This window comes from Falco punctatus (genome assembly GCF_963210335.1).
Source record: "Falco punctatus genome assembly, chromosome: 6".
In the NCBI taxonomy this organism is placed as follows: Eukaryota; Metazoa; Chordata; class Aves; order Falconiformes; family Falconidae; genus Falco; species Falco punctatus.
The window spans coordinates 6,973,498-6,994,716 of NC_137585.1; the positions used below are offsets into that span (position 1 = coordinate 6,973,498).

At 41.2% G+C, this 21,219-nt stretch overlaps 1 long non-coding RNA gene across 1 annotated transcript in view; it reads right to left on the reverse strand.

Moving 5' to 3' along the window:
• Positions 1–15,656, reverse strand: part of LOC308066432 — a 79,261-nt gene extending 63,605 nt beyond the window's left edge. Inside the window, exon 1 of the long non-coding RNA XR_013929148.1 lies at positions 27–15,656. This is a non-coding gene — a long non-coding RNA (uncharacterized lncRNA). The remainder of the gene's footprint in view (positions 1–26) is intronic.
• Between the last annotated feature and the right edge of the window lie 5,563 nt (positions 15,657–21,219).

The window sequence follows — 21,219 nt, forward strand, 5'->3', positions numbered from 1 at the left end:
TACACAAATGCATTGAAAAAGCTCACCTTAAATTACTAACTCTGCAAGCTGATATGTTTTTCACTGCTAGTTTCCATTTCTGTCGCAACATCCTGTAGAAACAAATGCTAGATCTTATGCCATTGAAGTTAATAGTGCATTTTCCATTTCAAAGCTCAAAGCAAAAATAACAACCTAAGTTGTTATGAGGACTTTTCTTGGGCAGACATAAAGGCACTTAAATCCAAGGTATGTAAGCCTCGCTGCATTCATTCCTATTGTGGACTGGGGAAAGCAGACAGCAGATGGAATTTAAGGCATGAAAAATGGGACAGGAATCAACTACAGATAACAGTAACTCAAGATTAGATGGGTAGGACAGAATTTGTCCCATCACCTTGAGCAAGACAGGTCAATAGACTGCATATCGTCAGAAATCTCACAGTTGCAGGTACATTGAGACAGAACACAAAGTTATATGTAAATTTGAGTAGAATAATTCCTGCAGTAATAATTCCCCAATCTTTGGGTGCATAAAGTTCTTCTTTTGAAGTTGTGTTGAGGCACAGGCAGCGATTTAGGATAGGGAAGACTGCGCAGAAGTTACTTATGTGAAGATAAGCAGTGGATTTCAGTTCCAGGGAGGTTTATGGCACTTTTTCTGGCATCACATTCAGATTTTAATACCCTATGAAGTCAAAATGTAGTCACTATAGTCTGCTAGGCATTAATAGATGATGCTGTAATGCACGTACAAATTGTATCCCCCCTTGATCTGCAATACAAAAAACTCCATGTGTCAGTAATGTGAGAATTTAATCTCACAGGAGAATTGAAGGACAGATTAGCTAAACCCTAAAACAAGTAAATAATGTTCTTTAGGGAATCATATCTGGCAGTTTACTAAGGAAATTCAGAAGTACAAATATTTACAATAGGAGGTACACAGATTTCTCATAATATTATAGCTGATTCCAATTTGGAATACTTTTGCTTAATTTTATTCCATGTGCTTTTGACATCTGACCCGTACTCTACATATAAACTTCATTATTTGCTCATCCTTTCTGTCCATATCCCTGCTCAATTATTTTTCTGGTGTTTGAGTTTTATTGGAAATTTCATGTGCTTTTAAATTTTACCAAAGAATTGCCTTGATAAAAAGCGCTGAATAAAAAAAGCAGAATCCTAAGGTGGTATTTACAAAACAGATTTGAGCTGTATAAATACTGTATGTTTTTATATAAATGTATGTATGTAATATTATTATTATTTAACTGCATTACAGGCAAATTTAGAGATCCTAGAGAGAACCAGGGATAAAAGCCTCTGAATAGTCAAAACAGGTACAGTATAGAAGAAAATAACTTAATGTCTTCATGACAGATGTATATTTTCAGTCCTTTTTACCTCATTCCTTTCATGTAACTTAAAAATTAAATAACACAGTTTTATACTCATCGGGAAAAAAAAAAAAAAAAGATGCCTTGTAATAGGCAAGGCCAAAGAATGAAGCCATTGTCAGCACAGCATGCCACATCTGCATTAGGAACTTGCAATAGCGTTAGTGCATCAGGGCCTCTGCACCCATGCAAGGAAGATCATAATTAAAACAAACTGTAAAGCTCTAACTAGGTCTGGGCAGACCTCAGACTATGCAGAGATTCCCCACAGCTTTTAAGTGTGCAGATGCTGTCTGGGCCTTCTCTGAATAAGCCTCTTTCAGAAGCGTCCACTCAGTGTCTTCAGCTCTCGTTAACAGTCAGGCTCCTATCACAGTTTACTGCTTGCCATTTCCAAAGCAGAAGCAGACTTAAAAGAAATTATTTGAAACACATTTCTGTCAGGCCAAAGGGAGCTGACCTTAAGTTTGGAGCATGGATAGATTCAGATGCAGAAGCAAGTAAGTTCTGATTACATCCAACATGTTTTGCCCCTCTTTACAAGTTATCAGTTCATGCACTGAGAACCTGATTCTTTTGCTGGAGGATTCTCCTGAATCAAGTGGAGATACTAGTGTCTGGCCATAGTATAGAAGTGGGACTGTCACAGAAGGTAGATGAAAACTCACAAAAATGGGAAGCTTGGGGGATTCTGTAGTCTAATGAGGAACACACCATGACACTCATCCTTGGTTGACTAGAAGCTGGAAACCGACGGCACAGAATCAGGTCTGCAAACTGCCATCACTACTGGTAACAACTGGAGTGATAATGTGATGTGTTAATCTTGCCATGGAGGCAACAGATTAGATACACACAGTAGGCAGTACACTCACAGAAGAGCGTAGTCACTTCTAGAACTTGCTCCTTTTCTGAAGAGATAGCACTGCAGAATGTTTTATTTGTACTCTCTGTAATAAAACTATGATCTCCAGTGCCATTAGAATTGTCAAAAAGAAGGACTTTTTACCAGCTCCCAGAGAAATATCCAGCCACAGGTGTAAGTACATTCCAGGGTGAAAGCCGTGTTAGCTTTAGCCAGTCTAATGTACATAACCTTGATACAGCTACCCAAGAGATGTATGGACAACCATATCTTGAAAGCTCAGCCCTCAGAGATTTGAATCAGGCCTAAATCTGAAGTCCAAACATAGCATTAAGGTAGCAACAGTTAAACTAGGCATTAAGAAAGCAGAAATGTATCCTTGTCCTGGCCTCATCTTATTTGGAAGTAATATAACATTTTTATTGGACAGATCCCTAGATTGTTGCCAAGGGATTTAAATAAGGTCTTGTTATCCACTGGAGTCTCAGGGGTCCAGGAATATGAGCAAAATCTTGTGATTCTCTCATAGATAGGGGACTACTTTGCTTTTAACAACCTATCATCCTTCAGGCCAGGCAGCTTCTGCTACTCAGGGACTAGTTAAAAAATGGCTTGCAGAGGAAAGAGGAAAGCACAGCCAGGCAACAAAATCCCAAGGATTTACTGTTTTAGGACTGCATTATCATCAGCGAAGTAGCTCTGAGGTGTGATTTTTAGGTTTAGAGCAAAGATTTGACAGTCCATCTACAGCTTTGCTGAGATGGGGAACAGTATGTATGATACATACCACTTTGTGGTGCACTTATATATGAGCAAAGCAGCACCCACTATAGTAGGTTCTTTATCTGTGACTGCAGCCAGAAGGCACTATGGCGATAGTGATAGCAGCCAGCGTAACAGCCATACTCAGTAAATGACATTCTTAGCAACTGTCCCTAGTGGGCCATACTCACCTGACTTAATAGCATCTGATTTGAGAGCATTCACAGGACTTCAGAGTGTGTGTGGGCATAGGACACAGTACATTGGTCCCATACTGTTTCCAACATTTTGCTGTGTTCCTGCAAAAATAATTCCGGGGCTGTTTGCTCCCTGCCTCACAGCAGCAAGATTGGGAATAACTTCTTCCATGGCAAGAGAAAACTCCTGTGTAGTCATACCATTGACCTGTAGGTTAAAGTCTACAGAAACCTGCATCTGACAGGAAAATGGAAACAAATGGAAGGTCAGGAATATGCAACACGTGAACAATAGCTTTAAGAGGAAGAGAGACATATCTAGATCTTAAAACTCCCCTGGGGAGCCAAATTGGAACATGGCTCCAAATTTCCTAGCTGGCTTGGATCTCTAGGCCGAGCCAAAGCCAACACAGACCTTTCTGTTCTAGGTCACGCCTTTTGTGTATTCAATACACAGATTATAAAAGGGGGAACAAAGTGGTTGTCTCTGTCCACTGGGAATCACCAGCTATTGGAGATTTTTTTCTTTATCCAGTTTTATCCCATGCCAATGGGTGGCCCAAGACCAGAGGAACCCAAGAACAGGGGAGTCGCATGGGTGGTGTAAAACTAACTATAGCTGTGTGTGCAAGACCCCTTTGGACTGCTGCCAGGTACAGTTGAGGCAAGCTGGAGACCATGGGCCAAGCTGCACAATGCAGGCCTGTGGTGGTTTAAGACCTGAGGCACATGAATACTGTGAGGTTCAAAGGGATGCAGGGAGAAAAAAGCACACAAAGCACAAAGCAGTATCTTTCTGTAGCTGCGAGTTCTAGACCCAAGAGTTACTGCCTTGTCTCAGGGAATAACCTGGAGGCATAATGAGCTCTGACCTGTTTGTTTTCATCTCCTCCTGGGAGCCATTATATGATATTAACAAAATAAATCAATTTAAAATAACTCATTGTGTAAGCTTACAACAGAGTGGTTGTTTCTGGCATACCTCAGGGACATTGCACAGTCCTCCACCATTGTGAATGAATGAATGGGCCTTAGCTGTACTGCAATAGAGTAATTTGTTTTAATAATGTCTGAATATACACTGAGGTAATATTTGTGCAATCCCTAATAGTGTTCTTAGGGCAGAAATTCGCATATTAAGAGAACAGTGTTTATTTACACTAAAAGAGCAGTTATGGACAGAAAAGAGGCTCTAAAAATGACACCAGGAGGATCATATTTACTCTCTCCCTGCGGTTTCAGTTCAGACTTGCTTGGCGCCCAAGTCAAAGGTATTTTCTTTAAATGACAGTTACAGAAACTTTACATGGGATTTGAAAGACATCTGCTTTTGATCCCCCTACGCACAGCAGAGAGCCTGCAACTGTATTTAACTGAAGAGCTGGCAGCAAGGAGAGACTCCAGATGCCCAGAATCTTCTTAGTCCTTTACAAGAGTCAGTCATCCTCCTTTTAGGATAGGAACATTCTGGTTGGTGGTAAGTGAAATCTATGTATGTACTAGAAGCACCACAGAAAAAGCACTGTTTTCAGGGTGGGAGTGTTTTTTCCAGTCTGTTTTCTAATGTTAATTCCTTCTCACATTAAAAATGGCAGGATGGTTGAAAAGAGAAGATTATATTATAGTCTTCAAGAAAGCCTTCCTAGGGAAGACTGGATCGAGACATGTTGGTGCTTTTAAGTAAGGTTAGGAACCAAACATTGTGCGTCTGTCATTTTTGATTCTTCGCAAGCACCCTGGAACCAGTATTTCCTCTCAGTCCAATACTAAACTGTGAAGGCATTTTCTATGCTGACTTGCTTCTGCAGAGATCCTACCTGTTTCTTTTCAATTTATGACAGCTCCTTGGTACACTTAGTTCTGACTCCAAGAGCAACTTTTTTAAAAAGAACAGATGAAATATCATTAACAAAATAACACACAAGAATAAATTGCTGTAGGCCAAGATCTGAAGGCCCAAATTCTCTGTTAATAGCCAGCTATTCACAGTCATTTGGTAACGGCTAACCTGTATTTAATTCTGGCACATCCTGTTTGGCCACACAGTGTTTTAAACCAAAAGAAGTTTAGTTGCTGAGTTTCATGCAGTGTATGTATAATTTTTGGAAGGAACACTGATGACTGCTTTCTATTCACCAGGTTACCTGATTACTAGACTAAACTTTTTGTGATGTAGGGATTCAACACATATTTTTGTTGAGGCACTTAGATGTGTCATAAAGGTAGGTCTGCTGCTCCTGGATTGCTGCTTCAGCAGTGGTGGAGCTCGTGAGAGCGCAGCAAAAGCATGATGCCGAAGATAAGGTTGAGATGGAATTTCCAGGCTCAGCATTGCGATCAGCTATAGCTGTCTCTCTCTTTCCAAACAACAATATCCCTTCTGGGCAGCAGTTACTGATGTTTGGCTTTGACTCAGAAGCAAATCTCTGCAAGCTTTGGAAAGTTTGAATGTAATAATTTGGCTGCCTTGCAGTTATCTCAAGTGAACAAAAACGTTTTTCATCTGTCAGGAACTTGGTTCAGCTCAAGGCAGCAGAAACATCATTCCAACACTTCACAAACCTTTATGCTTCTCCTTTTAGTATTTTGTTTTGTCAGATTCAGGATATAGACTCTTTATAGAAACTGCTTAACAAAGTGAATAAAACCCAAATGCCTGACACTGCTGTAGAACTCAGTTTCATTGGGGATGACAGCTGTGTATGTCATCTGTACCTGACACGTTCTGTTAAAGCCACTAACTACAAAAAAAAGTTCTTCTTGAGGAAGAAATATAAGTAACACGAGTAAAACCCCTTGTTGGGTATCACTTAGAGGCAAATTGTTAAATTTATACCTGTAACAGAAGCTCCATGACAACCTACGCAACAATCCCCATGATAGCACATTGACATGTCCACATGATATATTCACATTGACAGGAAGGTAAAGGTGAAAAGAGTGATTAAAAAAAAGTACTGACTACATAAAAAATACAGAAGAACATAAACCAAGTTTTGTCCTTACAAAAAGAACGTTGGCAATCATTGCTAAGTTATTATAATACCCTGAATTTACAGTAAGCATTACTTCATAAAAGTAACAAAGTCATAATAGGAAATCTTATCACAAAACTGTGAGCCTGATTTACACAAACCCCCTTATGTTTACACCCTAATTTAGGAATAGTTTAATGTGCTTACCTTTGATATAGCCTCAAGCGCATTTCTGAATTGGAATTAGGTCTCAGCAAGTATTTCCTCATGGTTTAGAAGAGACTGTTGTAGGAGTTATGTTACAAAAGTGAAAATTAATGGCTTTTGAATATATTTTGGTTGCCTTTCATTTCCTTACATCTGTGGATGGACAAAACTGCACTATTTTCATTCAGTAGATTAGCATACAAAGTCCTGGTTTTAAGTTAGGATGGAAAAGACCTGATTCCTACATTAGTGCTGAAACCTGTCACTAAATTTGCTCCTGTACAGGCAGTGAAACACAGTCATTTTCAGGTGAGGCAGCAACATCCAAACTGCTACAGGGAGCTCCTGTAGCATTCCCCAATTATTTCCTGCCAAACAGCCGGCTCAGTGCCCTTGACAGCAATATGCACATTGTCACTCACCTATTATGTCTTAGACTAAATATTCTTAAAAATTGCTGTCTGCTCTAAGTTGCCATCATTAAAGGTGCTCAAAAGGATTATAGGTGGTTGTATCTTAAGGCAGCTGCCTGGTAATGTGAAGAGGAAGTACCCGAAAACATATTTAGAAGTACAACTACAGGTCAGATATATTTCTTCTAGTGAAGAAGAGCATTGAAGTAGTTAGCAGTGCCAGTCTAAAGGGGATAGCGCTAATTGATGGAGCTTTTTAGTATGCTTCAGTCAAAATAGTATATTTTGTCCTGTAAAATAGGCTGTGATAGCTGAAAAATGCCTTCCTTTAATACAGCTGCTTTTAAACCACATTATTCTTATCTTGACTTAAGGAAGTGTGTGTCTACTTTTAAAAGTAAGTTAAGGATCATAAATATACAGCCTTCAGCTGTTTTTCACAAAACTCAAGCAATGTTTGTTAGTGTGACTTTAGTAAATCAACATTCAGAGCCTGAGCCAAAGATCACTAAAGTAAATTGGAGCCTTTTTGGCTGACTTCAAGGGGCAAATGAGCTATCATGTACCAAGGCTATTTTGTTATTATTACCAGCATAAGATATAAAGAGCTGCCTGTGATCTGCATAAGCACTTTCAGGATGCTCTTTCAGGAAAAACAGTGAATTCTAGAAGAACATATAGAGCAAGTGAAAACCAGCAAAAGAGAAAGTAACATCATTTATCAGTACTTATTTTTGTGTTTGAAGAAAAAATACTGTTTCATCCACTGATGACAGAAAGTATAGCTACATCAGACTATTCTCTGAACCAAACTGATCTGAGAGAGAATCTGCCCTTTCCCCCTTTCTAAAACCACATACAAATCTATCCTGCTTCACTGGAAGAATAGATGGGTGACGGAATTCATGGTTGACTGCAACCAGTTAGAATATGCCTTTTTTATTTTTTAAAGGCAATCTTTCTGTGCAAATTACAAGCCTCAGAGTGGACTTTTTTTTTTTTTTTTTTTTGCTAACACTGGCTTTGTGGTTTATTTGTTGTTGGCTTTCACAGTCTGCTTTGGTCTGGAGAGATTCAGCATGAAGATTCTCCAGCTTAGTTTTCATAGACCATGCATTCTTATAAACAATTCCCAGGACAAAAGATTTATTAAATGGCATTGAAGGGCTAACTTTTTCCTGTCCTTTCTTCCTCCCTGTTTCCTTATGTTGAAGCACATTTCATTTGGCAGTAAGCAGGAAATGAGTCACTGTTAGCATTTGAACCATCAGGTACTAATCAGGTCCTAGCAACATCCAGTAATTAAAATATTGCAGGTCAGCTTTAGCTAAAGAATTCACACCCAGATCCAAAATTTCACCAGTGATTAGGTTCACAGGAACTAAAGATTTGCTTTAAGCTTAACTTGATTTACACAAGGCAAAACCACATTGTATTTCATTACAGTATTTTATGTAGCTAGTGCTTGTTTGTGCATTAGACAATGAAATATAAGGACTTGGTTGGCTGCAAGGACCAGCAGCCATACGCCCAAAAGCCAGTGCAAAGTCTCAGAGACAAATATATTTGGTGTTATGCAGAAAACACTTTTGTTTCCTCCCATTTGATCTTCTCCATAAACAAGTTTAAAGACCATACAGACGGGATATATCTACAGAAAAGCAATGAGGCTTAAGCAGATGAGGATGACAACGTATAAAAGCAAAACTCAGTGACAAGCCACTACAAAGCAAATACACAGTGAAAAGTTCTGGTTCATGATAAAAATGTACAAAATGTTTGCTTAAAGAAATATGGAAGATTTCTGGTTTGCTAGTAAATTAGAAATCTATTGAAACAGAAAACTAAATGTGTTATAGAGACAGTGCATTTGTCTATGAAACACCTGTTGCTGTAGGGCTCTGATTCTGTCTAGGGGCTCTGTATTTCTGAGAGAAATAATAATAGCAATATTAATAATAATAATAATAGTTCAAAGCACATGCTGTTAGCTAAACTGGAGGCATCCATGTGTAATACTACAGTACAGTCAGGAAACCGCAGAACCAAAATATTAATGTTGGAATGCTGGAGATGAAAGGACAAAGAACACAGGATGAGAACAGAGTCTGTGTTAGGAAACACTACTCTGAATATACAAACTCTGGAAGAGGAAATAAAATCTCCCTCAAAACCTGGTTATTTGTAGAGAAGCAACAAACTGACATGGGCTTGCCTCTGTGAAGAAAAAGTCTGACGTGCCACATCAGCTCTCTCCTGGACTTACTGCAAGAACGGTTTTCACTCCATGTGTGACTAGGTGGTTCTCTGCTCTGTTTCCTGGGGAGCAAGATTACACTTCTAAGCGTCCCACCATCATGAGGTGGGGTATAGTCTGCAACAGCCTCTGCTAAAATAAATATTGTCTCACTTTCCTAGTGGTAATGCATAGGAAGGGATATAAAAACTCCAGCTGGATTTTCAGAGATCAGCATTTGCATCATTGATTTTGTGTATCTGCATTTGAAAAAGAGTAAAAATAATGGAGCTCTTAAAATCTGGTTTAAAGCTCAACTGGGTCCTCTGGACAAAGTCACTAAACACAAAGTCATTAAAGAACAAATTATCAAAGTCTGATAAGTGTAATAATAGCAGCGGATAGTAACCTCAAACCACAGATATATCAACCACCCAAAGCATGGTCAAATGAAAAGCATTTGGAAACCTCAAACACATCAGCAGAACAGCTTCATTAAGCACTCAGTTATATCACAGGGGCAAGCATGAGCTTCAATGGATTAGAGTGTGGGGCAGGAGATATGCAAGCAACAGCAAAGAAAAAAAGAATCAAAACTCAACCTATCAGTAGAAGCACTGGTAACTGAGAGAAAGTGTAGAAAGGCAGCTTTTACCATGATGTTACTAAAATGTTAAGAACTGAAAACAGACACCTTCATTCCTACTGTCGTTTGGGGGAATATGTCCCTGTATTTGCATACTTTGTAAATACACAAGATGACATCAAAGATACCTAATCCATTTTGTGTCATTAGACAGGATGATGCTCTCTTCAGAGACAGAGAAGTTTTATGACAAATCTTACGCATCTAAGTTCCATGCAGAAAGCTGGATGTTCTGATAGCTCCCTTGCAGGGTTTTACTGAAGATTTTGCTCCTGCAGGATTCAAAAAACTGGTGCATTAAAGCTTGTAGTCCTTGGTAGAGTTTGGGTACTCAATGACAGCTCTGGCTCTGCAGGGCTCCACCCTATGAAACATGGAAATTCTGTAAGATTACAGGTGCAAAGGCAATGGGCTCCTTCAATGACACACTTGAAAAAACAGGTCCAGCAGGCTCCAAAGTCTGCATTCGAGTTTATTCAAAGATTTTGAAATTACTGGGCTTGTATAATATTAACCTAAAGCCATGTCCTCAGCTCTTAGGCAAAACTCATCTCATCATCACCACCTCTGCTTTTCATTTCCATGGAGTTTTGCCAATGCAAACACAGCTCAAGCTGAGGCCCACCAGACACGGTCTCATGGCTGTTGCTGGGCTGGACCACGACAGTTAAAATTTCCGGGCCACTATCTGACACAGAGTACAACCTAATACAGTAAAAATCTTCATTACTGGATTCTCAGCTTTGAGTGTCAAGTCAGCTGTTGGAGATGATGACGCAAGAGTTCCAGGGACACGCATCTCTCTAAATATGCAGAAAGAGCTTGATGTCTGCACCTGGATTCTCACAGATCTTGCCATCTGCCTCTGACATACCATCATACTGGCACACCAAAACTTTTAAAGAGCAAAACCAGCTTCTTATTCATACTCACTCTTTGCTCAGATTCAATGCAAAGTGGATTTTTTATTTTTTATTTTGTATTATCATAGTTACATTAAAAAAAACAAGATGTGAATTTGTTCTCATTTCCCAGAGAAACATTTTGGTTTATTTTTCAGATTATTTCGTAGCTAACCACTTCTAAAAATTTTAAGATATACACAGGCACTAAAGGATTAAGGAAGCATGCTGGGATTCTAATGTGTATATATAGACATTGCATTGGAAAGGAAAAATATTTGTAATTTTCAATGGTGTTTTACTGCTGCTACAGTTCTGTTCACACTGAGCAAATTGGCAGCACAGATGATTCCACCATCTATCCCAGTAACAGATTTAAGGAAACTGAGTTGTTACACTGAGACATGGTTCTGTATATAGCTTGTAAAGGTGGAGGACTTATTCAAGCCTAGGGTAAACAAAACATGTCAGGAAGTCAGATGGGAAACCCCAGAGTCTTTGCTAGGGATGAAATAACAAAAATAATCTCCTTGTGCTTAGAAGGGAAACTGGGGGCCCACATTTTACAACCAGCTCACCAGACTTTCAGAGGGAACAGGCTTTACAGTAAAGGAATGAACCCGTTTCCAGGCAAGCTCGCCTTCCTCAGTGGCAGGGGATTGACAATACATCTATATTAACAGTGCTGGGAACTGCAAGTGTGATGTGAAATGAAATATTTATGATGTTATTGCAAGCGCTACATACTTATAAACTGCAAATTCCTATTACTTTCACTGGCAAGCTTGTTCTCCACTCCACACAGTACAGGCTCACAAAGTCTACATAGAATCATAGAATCATGAAGGTTGGAAAGGACTATCAAGTCGAGCCATTAACTGTTAAGGTCTACAGTTTAATGTCTAGAAAATCAGCTTTCTGGCCTGGAGATAGATAAAAGAATTTATAAGATAACGCCAATATTCTTATGAAGTTAATGCTTGCTTGAGAGTTCTAAAAATGAAGTTCCTATTAGGATAAATACAGGTTTCTTTCTCTCATTATGTCCTCTTCATCAGCGCCTGACTGATGCAGAGAAATTTTAGTAAGGGAATAAGATATTAAGAGACAGCAATTGAGTCCACAGACCTCTGCTGGCAAACATTAACTGGAGTCTGTTGCTGCGGTGATTTCTTTAGTATGACAACTGTTCTCTAGGTAGCTCATTGAGATCACTCCCTGCCATCAACAGATCCCTGGTAACAATACATGCACCATGTTGGTAAGAATAAACAAAGCTGAACAGAGTTTAAGGTCATGTAATGAGACTCCCTCTCCCAGTGATATCAGGACATGTAGAACACGAAGATTTAGCTTCAGTAAAGTGAAAATAAATCACTGAAGAGAATGGTCAAATTCTCTGGTTATAAGTGGAAAAGCAGCATGTCTCAAAAATGGTAGGTCAGAGCAAGTGAAATCTTCTTTAGTGTGCCACAGTGATCTCCATCCCGCCTGTCAAGCTCCTCTCCTGCAGGTTTGATATACATTATATACATTAAGGCTTTTATTCCTATGCAGTTGGGTCAGAGCCAAACAATTCAGATTACCACTGAATTTCAAGCTTTTACTTTAAACACTGCTATGTGAAGACACGGGTCACATATGTTTCTAATCAGCAACAAGAAAGCCAGGCCTTGGGGATCATCAGGAAAGCACCCAGTATCCTGACAGAGAAGAGATTTCTGCAGTGCAGCTACCAAAGGCAGTGAGGACAGCTGCCCCACTCTCATCCCCTCTGCCTGAGTGTGTGGTGGCCCCAACCCACCACTGATTTTACTAGAGAAGGCGCTTGGGTGCTGCGTTTCAATAGGAGTGCCCAGCTCACACCTATGAGGCTCAACTGGTTACAGGGAAGGTGCCAGGGGATAAAATTTCAAATTCATTTCCCAGTTCGGTACCTGTTTGAGAGCCCTACAAATCTTGGAATTACTAGGCTGGGTAATCATTTGTTTCTCTCACAGCTCACAGTGCAACAGCCTCTTAAGCCAACCCAGAGAAACAGTAAAAAAAAGCAAGAGTTGAGGCCCCAGCAAACTCAAGTTCAAGGCACATGGAAAGCCTGCCTGGTACTTAAAATTCTGAAAGCTGGAATTCAACATGGGCATTTGGGAGTTAATCTATGAGGTTGTGGAGTAAGAATTTGACTTATTTTATTCTGTAAAGTACAGAGCATATCTATACATCTACAGATGTGTTTTACTTACTGTGACAATAAACCTTTCAGAATCTGCTAAGGACTGAATTTCACAGAAGATGGATGAATGAAGTTATAGTGTCTGCAGAGTTCCTGCACAAATTTCCATAGCAAAATGCATACAAACATTCCACACCCATCGAAGACAATAAACTGAACTTCCTCACACCTCCCTTCATCCTCCACATCACAGTGTTCACAACTCCTGCTTATCTAGTAAGATCATTTGGAGTGCCTGAATTTGCATTTCATAGGATCAGCTGATATTTTCTACTAGCACCTAGAAGGGATTTATCTCATTCACAACAGCCTGTTTGAATGATAGGTTTCTAATAGATTCATCTGACTTCCAGTGAAGCCAGGTTCTGACCCAGCCCAAATTGTAAGCAAAACAGTGCACGTATAGTACAAAAGAGACCATGTAAGCCTGGTGGGTATGCAGTTGTACAGTCATGGCTCACACGCTCAAAGATAAATTGACTGGGAGACAGAGGAAGGAATTTTTCTCCAAGTCAGGTTCACGTAGGTACTGGAGATACTCTATTTTCTTTCCCACAGACTCAGACATGCTTATTTGCCAGAGCTGATTGCATTCATCAGCACCTGTCTATTGCAAGAGTGTTCAGCAGTAGGATCATTTTAGTCATATTTACTGACTGCAACTAATGACAGCTAAACTTTCCAAATATACCAATGCTTGCAGCATAATTAGCCTGAATTTGGTTTTATAATGGCAATTCAACACAACGGCCTTCATTGTGACAGATAAAAGATGGAAGCATTTTTTACAGACTCACCATTGCTGGGTAACAAGCAGAGACTTTGCTACAGAGCCTAGCAGTGGTCTCTGTAGATCAAAGAGGAAGGAAAGGTCACTTGTTCTCAGTCCCATGAAGAGACCTAAGAGGAGACAACTACCAGGACCTACTCCAGAAACCTGAGCATCCACACAACGATGTGCTGACTGTAAAGGTCTAAGGCTGTAAAAAGCATCCTAAAATCTAAACTCTGCCAGTGAGGAAATTTATTTCCAACTGTAACGATGGATTCATTATAGTAATTTGCTTCATCAAATGCCATGCAGCAGGTGGAAATTGGTCAGGGCTCAGAGGAAAAGTTCTCAGTAAATAACCAAAGAATTTTTAAGTGAAAAAGCCCACAGTGAGCTGTTTTTCTCTCCCCCTCCTGCAATCATGTTTGTCATGACTTGGGCTCACAGGTGATCTCCCCAAAAAGACTTGAAAAAACCTTTCACCGTGATCTCTTCTCAAATCACAGTGAATTCTCTCAGCATAATGCCTTTTTTTTTTTTTCATTTCTTGCTAAATTAAAAGAATTTCAAAACTGGATGGCAGCTTGCTTTATTTCTACATAACTGAGAAGTTGAGATTTATTTGATGTGATCTCCAAGTGAAGTGTAGAGGGAAAACAGGATACTGTATCTGGCAGCAAATATGTGGCAATCACGCAAAGTAAACTCTTGATATGTCTGTAATCTCTTTGTTGGCTTATCCCTGATTCAATTTAAGGGTCTGGAAAAAGCCACCAAACCTCTTCATGTGAAGTGTGAGATGGAACTTATTAGTCATGGCAATTTGCTTCTCGTGGGATGCCATCAGTCAGAGAGCACAGTGTACTGAAAGGAACAAACCTAGAGATTCAAGTCCTGAGTCCTTAGTCCTCCTCAGAGTTACCAGTGAGTGAGAAGAGAGCTCCAGGTAGCTAACACACAGAGTTAAGCATACGAAGGAAAACCTGAGGGAAAGTTTGACTTACAACTTTTGGGTTTGGGCTTTTGACAATCTTTTTGTCTTTTGTTTTCTTCAGTCCCTAATATGCAATCAAATGTATTTGCCTTAAACCCATTAAATCAGAGGGATGGGAAGAGTGGCTGCAGGTTTTTAAGGGGGTGTAATTCTAAAAGGGCACAGGTAGAACACCAGATCTATTTCCAGTTTCTTCTCTGGGCACCATATTTCTTGCATTTTTTTCTTATTCTTTTTGAATTTTTAGGTGACAAGACACTATTCACTGAGAAAAACAGACTTATCTGTGCCTATTTCCATTATCAAAAATCACATTTTCCACTGTTCCTTCTACCTCATTCTAGACTGGTGAAATAAAGCACAGGACACATACATGGGCAACAGGTGCTCCAGAGACTTATACATACCATTAGTCATTGGTGGCCGTGACACAAGGGTTGGATATTTTTCAAACACCTAAAAACACTACCAAGGCACACGGGGCTTGAAAACAGGAGCAGGATGAACCAAGAATTCCCTCCTCACTCAAATATCCCAAGCCTCACCTAAATCCCACATGAGGTGCCCACACAGCTTGGCTGCAGGGCAGCTTGACCACCATGCATTAGTTTGGACCTGCCATGACTGTGCGAACCAGCAAAAGCAAATGGGACCCTGGCTGCGTCACAGCCCTTGGGCCCCATCCTGCTGGTTTGCTTGGTGGCAGAGGATGGGACTCCGTAGAGGAATTTGTGAGTAAAAGCAAGGGGGAGCAGTGGGGTGGAGGCAGAGAGGAGGAAGGAGCCCATAGCAGGGAATATAAAAATGAGTGCAAGGGAGCTGCGCTGCAGCAGCTGAAGAAAAAGACCAGACAAACAGGGAGCACAAGGTCTCTCCCACTTTTAGAGGAACTCGAGGCATCCATGGCCACCAGCTTTTACCTCAGCAGGGGCTCGCACAGAGTCCAGTCCCCCCTGTTGCTCCTCAGAAGCAGCTCCCCTAAGCCCTGCCGGTGCCTCCCCTCCCACAGCTGCTCCCCTGCCCTGCCCAAGGGGGGACCCTCCCCTCACACCTGCACTGCTGGAATGTTCCATGGCCATGCCCCTCAGCTCCCCACTGCAGCACCTCTCCGCCGGGCCTTTTCCAGCCTTCCCCTCCCTCAGCCCCAGGCGGGCCCTGGCCCTGGCAGGCAGGAGGCAGCCCCCAGCAGCAGGGCTGCCATGCTCAGGTGCCTTCTGCAGCCCTCCAGGGAGGCACCCACAGCTCCTAGGCCGTGGGCAGTGGCGTCATTGCCCTGGGGTAGGGCAGAACGGCCTCTTCTGCAGGGCAGGAGGGTCAAGGCAGGGTGTAGTGCAACGTGAAGCGGTGGTTTTGTAACAGAACCTCAAGAGTGCTTGAAAACAGCTGTTTTCTTCACTGCCCCCCTCAGTGCAGTGCACTGCCAGCTCTGGTATAGCGCTAGCAACACCGCCCTACCCTGCCTGACAAAAATAACCAAGGACAGAGTCATGTTTAACTGCTTTTTGTCTCAGGGTGAAACACCTGGTATCTCAGGGTGTCCTTTGCAGGACAAAGTAAGGGACAATTGCTAACCCTGAGGGTGAGTTGTGCCGGCTTAGCCAGAAGCTCACCTACACCCACCAGCAGGCCCTTCAGCACCATCCCATTCCTCAGGGTGGGCTGCAGGGCGATGCTCAGCTGCCCCTTGGTGCCTCCTCTCCGGTGCATCCAGCCCTCTGCCTCAGGAGCCATCCATCTTAGTGAGCATCAACACCTTTTAGGATGAAAAAAAAGCGCCAAACCAAACTTCACCAAGATTTGTTTTTTCACCGTTTCAAGTTCTTCAGTGAAAAAGCAAAAACTTGCAGGGTTTTGTTCAGGTTTATCGACTACTTTTTTAGCTTCCTCCTTATTTTCCTCTTGTTTCCTTTAAAGGACAGGCAAGTATTTTTAAAAACAACAGCTTAATTAGTTGGAAAATAAAGCAAGAGGCAGAGAGAAATTTTGAGTTAAATGGAAAAAATATTTTTGGCAAATTTTAAGGAAAACACTTCCAAATGTTGACCACTCTTTAAAGTGAATTCCTTTAGCTAATTTCCTTAGTTCTTTTCCTGAGTTATGAGACAAGCTGCAGAAACAGATGGACTGAGGATTATACTTGACTGTATCTACAATCTCTCTGTAAATTCTTAACCCTCTGATCCTGCTTCTCCTTCCTTTTCCTCAGTTAAAATGACGCTGAAGGGGACGTCAGGCTAAATTCAGGACTCTGCTGAGACAGTGACCACAGCCTATGCAGCAACAAGAACGGTGCATCACCAGCAGCTCTCCCGTGCAGTTCTTAGCATAAAAGAGGCTGGGCGAGACAAAGTAGATTATGGCTAGAAGAGAGATATAGCACAGATGCTAGTCCTCCCGAACACCAGAGTAGTCCATGAACAGATAGGTAACCTTGCTACAATCTGGAGCAGCCCCTTGGGTATCCTTATATTGAGGGCCACATAGACTTTGAGGGACTTAGGTTGATGATAGAGGAATCATAGCACAAATAGCACTAATTCAGGTTTTATCCCCTCTATCAGGCTGTTCCTTTGCAGCTTTCTAGGAGGCACAGCAATGAGCCAGTCCCAGCATCCCTGTCTTCCAAAGTCACTGTAGAGATATTCCACTACCTCAGTAAGCTCTATCCTACTTAGCATCCCAAGAAAAAACAAACAAATGCTATGATGGACTAGTGCAGGCTCACACCAGACATCTGTATTTAAGAAGAAAATAGGCTTGGTTCTCTTGTATGACTTTCCCTGTCCGCCTGTTGTCTCACCACATTTTTTTTTCTTCCTGACAGAAGAAAATCACTGACCCATCTGTCAATGCCATCTCTGCTTCAGTGAGCTGCTTTACGCGTTTGTTCACGGAGGGCTGAATAATGGACCAATGCCAAAGTTCTAATCAAGAGAAAAGCTACTAGTAGTTACAGCTCCTCGGCATTATACATGTTTCTGAGTGGGACTGATTAAGACTGTTGTTTGGAACAGGGGAACTGTGTCAGAGGTGCCACATCCCATAAATTAGTTTAAGCTGAGGTAATGTATGTGCCAGCATACAGCAATATGTCTGCTGGCTCAACAAATCTGGGAAGCAAATGTCTGGGAGAAACAAGACCATCAACACTGTCAGGCATTTAATCCAGCTAAGACAGAGTTGCACGACTGAAGGAACCCTTACAAAAGTCCCGATTTATATATGGTTTAGGAAAACATTAAAAACTTTGCATTTTATTTTCTTTTAAGGGGGAAAGAAAAAATCTGAGAAAAAAAATTTGGTGTCCAGGCTCAGTTTAGCTAGATGGGAAGAACAGTCTAGTTCTCAAAGTATGGCATTTGCCACTAAAGACTCCTGAGTTTTAATCCACCTCCTCTGCAACCTCTGAAGCACTCTATAGAAAAGTCATTTAATTCTAGTCCAGACGGTGAACTTTGTATGCTGCTGAGCAGATTAGTCATACAAGTGTGTTCCTTTCTGTGGGACTACTCATGTGAGTAAGTTATCAATGGGGACAGGGGGAGCAAATCTGGCCCTCCGTATGGAGTTACACAGAGGGATAAAAAGCTACCACAAATTTTAATTGGTCTGGCCTCCTTGGAAGAAAAATTATCTACAGTGATGCTAGAATAAGTAGTAAGAAAGCTACCACAAATTTTAATTGGTCTGGCCTCCTTGGAAGAAAAATTATCTACAGTGATGCTAGAATAAGTAGTAAGACAATTAAGAGACCTTCCTGACAAGAAAATCTGTTAATCGGAACAGTAGTCTCTTAAGTAACAGAAGCTTTATTGACTGTTTCAAATACAATTAACTGGACTAAGGAATCACAAATGCAGGGAATAAAATAGACCTATCTCACCAGGGACACTGAGTAAATGAGTTAGTAAGGCTCTTCTGTTTGTAGCACCCATCACATCTCACAGCAGGTAAGACACTAAGACACCTGAGAAAAGTACGCTTGCTGGCAATGCAACCAGAGAAATGAAACCAATCAAAAGCTCCTTAGAAATACCATTTCCCTTTTGAACCAGAACTGGAGTGTTGTTTTGGAGATTTGTGGAACTTCAACTGGAACTAGACCCTCTCAAAATTTACTTCAGTTAATTAGCAAGGGAAGGTAATATTTTCTGTGCCTGAAGCTCTGTTCTGCTGGATCTTTTCCAGCAACTGATTGTTGTGAGTCAGTTCCAAGTTACCAATGTGGTTAATAAACCATTAGTGGCATGAACTGAAACTAAGCGGGAACAGTTTCGGTTCCAGATAAACTTGAACTGGAACGGAGGTAAAAAACCCAACTTGCCTGACCCCCTGATGTGACACATCCTTGCTGATGCTGTAATTACCTGATCACATGGATTTACCTGAGGGGAAATATGATGTGAAGCAATCTTTCTTTAGAAAACCATGTTCTAATCACAATGTCACCTTTCTTTTACTGTTAGTAGATTGTGTTTTCACTAGCCTTTCTCCCACAGGATCCCAAAATACTAATTAAACTTCCCCAGTCCAGGGAGGTGCTGGTTTCTTCTTTTGTAAGAAGGCTAAGATGCCATACAGAGAATCCAAACCAGGGCTAGAAGGAGGATGCGGGAATCCTGGTGGCAGTCCAGTTCCCTGGCCTACTCTACCTTGCAGTTCAGTAAGGAGCTGGTGCTCTAGGTACTTGCAAAAGACCTACTTTGCTTTAAAGGAGCACAACAGGCAGGTTCCAAGTAATTCAGCCTTCAAGAGCACCATCTTCAAAAGCACAGCTTCCTCAGCCAGGCAACAGCTATGTTTTGTGCCAGTGCTCATGTAAGGTTTGATTTTTCTCTCTACCCCACACACCTCTACACCCCCTCACATTAGCAATATTAAGTAGATTTTCTGGATTGTGATTTACAGTAGTCTAGACCTGAGCTGGGCTGCAAAAATGTATTTAGACAGGAAAGTGTATAACTGAAACATTGCATGTCTCAGCATCCCAGCGGGAGTTCTAGCTTGCATGAGACTGATATTCTGTGGTGTTCTTAGGCCTTGATTATGACACTTGGATGACTCATAACCAGAATATTTTCTAAAAATCTTCTTATCCTCATACAGAGGCTGGGGAGAAGAACATGTGAAGGTGAAGCCCAGTGAATGAATACATTGCCTTGTGCTGCAGAGAATAAAGCTTTTAGCTCACTTGGAATTTACTAAAGTTACAGTATACTGGAGGACATGCATCATAGTTTATTCATTCTTTCCATACCAGAGAGGCCTCCCTCTGAGCAGAGCTTAGTCCATTTTCCATCTGGAAATATTCCCCTTTCAGAAGCCCATGACCTGCAAGGGTGGTCATTCTCATTTCAGGGGAAAGAAAAGAAAACCTCCATGAATTCCAAGGACCTAGTGTTGCTGATTATGTTGTATTATCCAGAATAAAGAGCTTAATCACCATTTACACTACAGCTGTTAGCACTGCTCAAGCAGAAAATTATACTGTCTCCTGCTCTCATATTCATGCACTCTTACTTTGTCAAGAGCTTGGAAGTGTCTTAGCATTAATAACAATGAGGCTTACAGTTTTTGCAAGTGTGGATGAAGAATGGCAAAGAATTCCAGAGACCAGGTTCAGGCCTTGCCTCTGGAGAGTTGTGTTTGCACTGTCCAGATACCAAAACCAGTTCAGAAACAGTTTAACATGGAAATCCACTTGGGCTAATTGACCTCTCTGAGAAGGTGAGACCCCTTTGTACACAGAACTGAGGTTACTTACAGCTGGCTCGCATCTCTCTCCAACATACTACCCTTAAGGTATGCATGTACATTATGTGGCAGAAATTATATTGCGTTACCCAGTCCAAACTCAGATGGGGCACGAGGGAGCTAATACACTCTAAATACTAAGTTATAGAAAGTTCACACAGTCATCCAGCATATTCAGATACGCAGCATGTAATTAACAACTTACAGGAAACTCACAGCTGTAACTGGAAAGGCAGATGCTGGACAGCCTGAAGATGTGCTTAACACTCAAAAGTGTTAGGCCTGCTTGGAATTTGTAGAGAAAAACTAGTTAAAGAAGAGGGCAATGACTGTTTTGTGCAGCACTTGGCTGCACTGCCAGTGAAAGGAAAAACAGACTCACGTTCATAAGCACTTCACTGATCTTTGGCTTTGTTTTCCCTTACCTCATCCTAACACCTTTCAAATTACCTTATTAACATAAACCACTCATTGCATTACACAGACGTTTAGTATTTGCAACAGTTTTCAGGAGGAGTGATAGTCACACAATGGCATCTGCAGCTGATTTACATTTATTTATCCAACAGTGTTTTCAAGCCTCTTGCCCAAAATCAAAACAGCCGCCCTCTCAGGGAATGCAGTGTCAAAAGAATGCACACATGCAAGGCTGTCTGAAAATTTAATTGCATAAAGGTCAGGAAGTTCAGACTGAAAGTTCCCAGGGCAGCCCTAACCCCTCTCCCCTGTGTGTATCACATTGTCACAATAGGGTCTTTCATTACATAATCACGCAGAATGGGCAATTCAGCCTGCTGTTCAACGTGCAAAATCATCTCATACACTGTAAAGGATTTCCACTCCTTTTCTGTCACCTCAAAAGAACTTCTCTGCTACCTCTT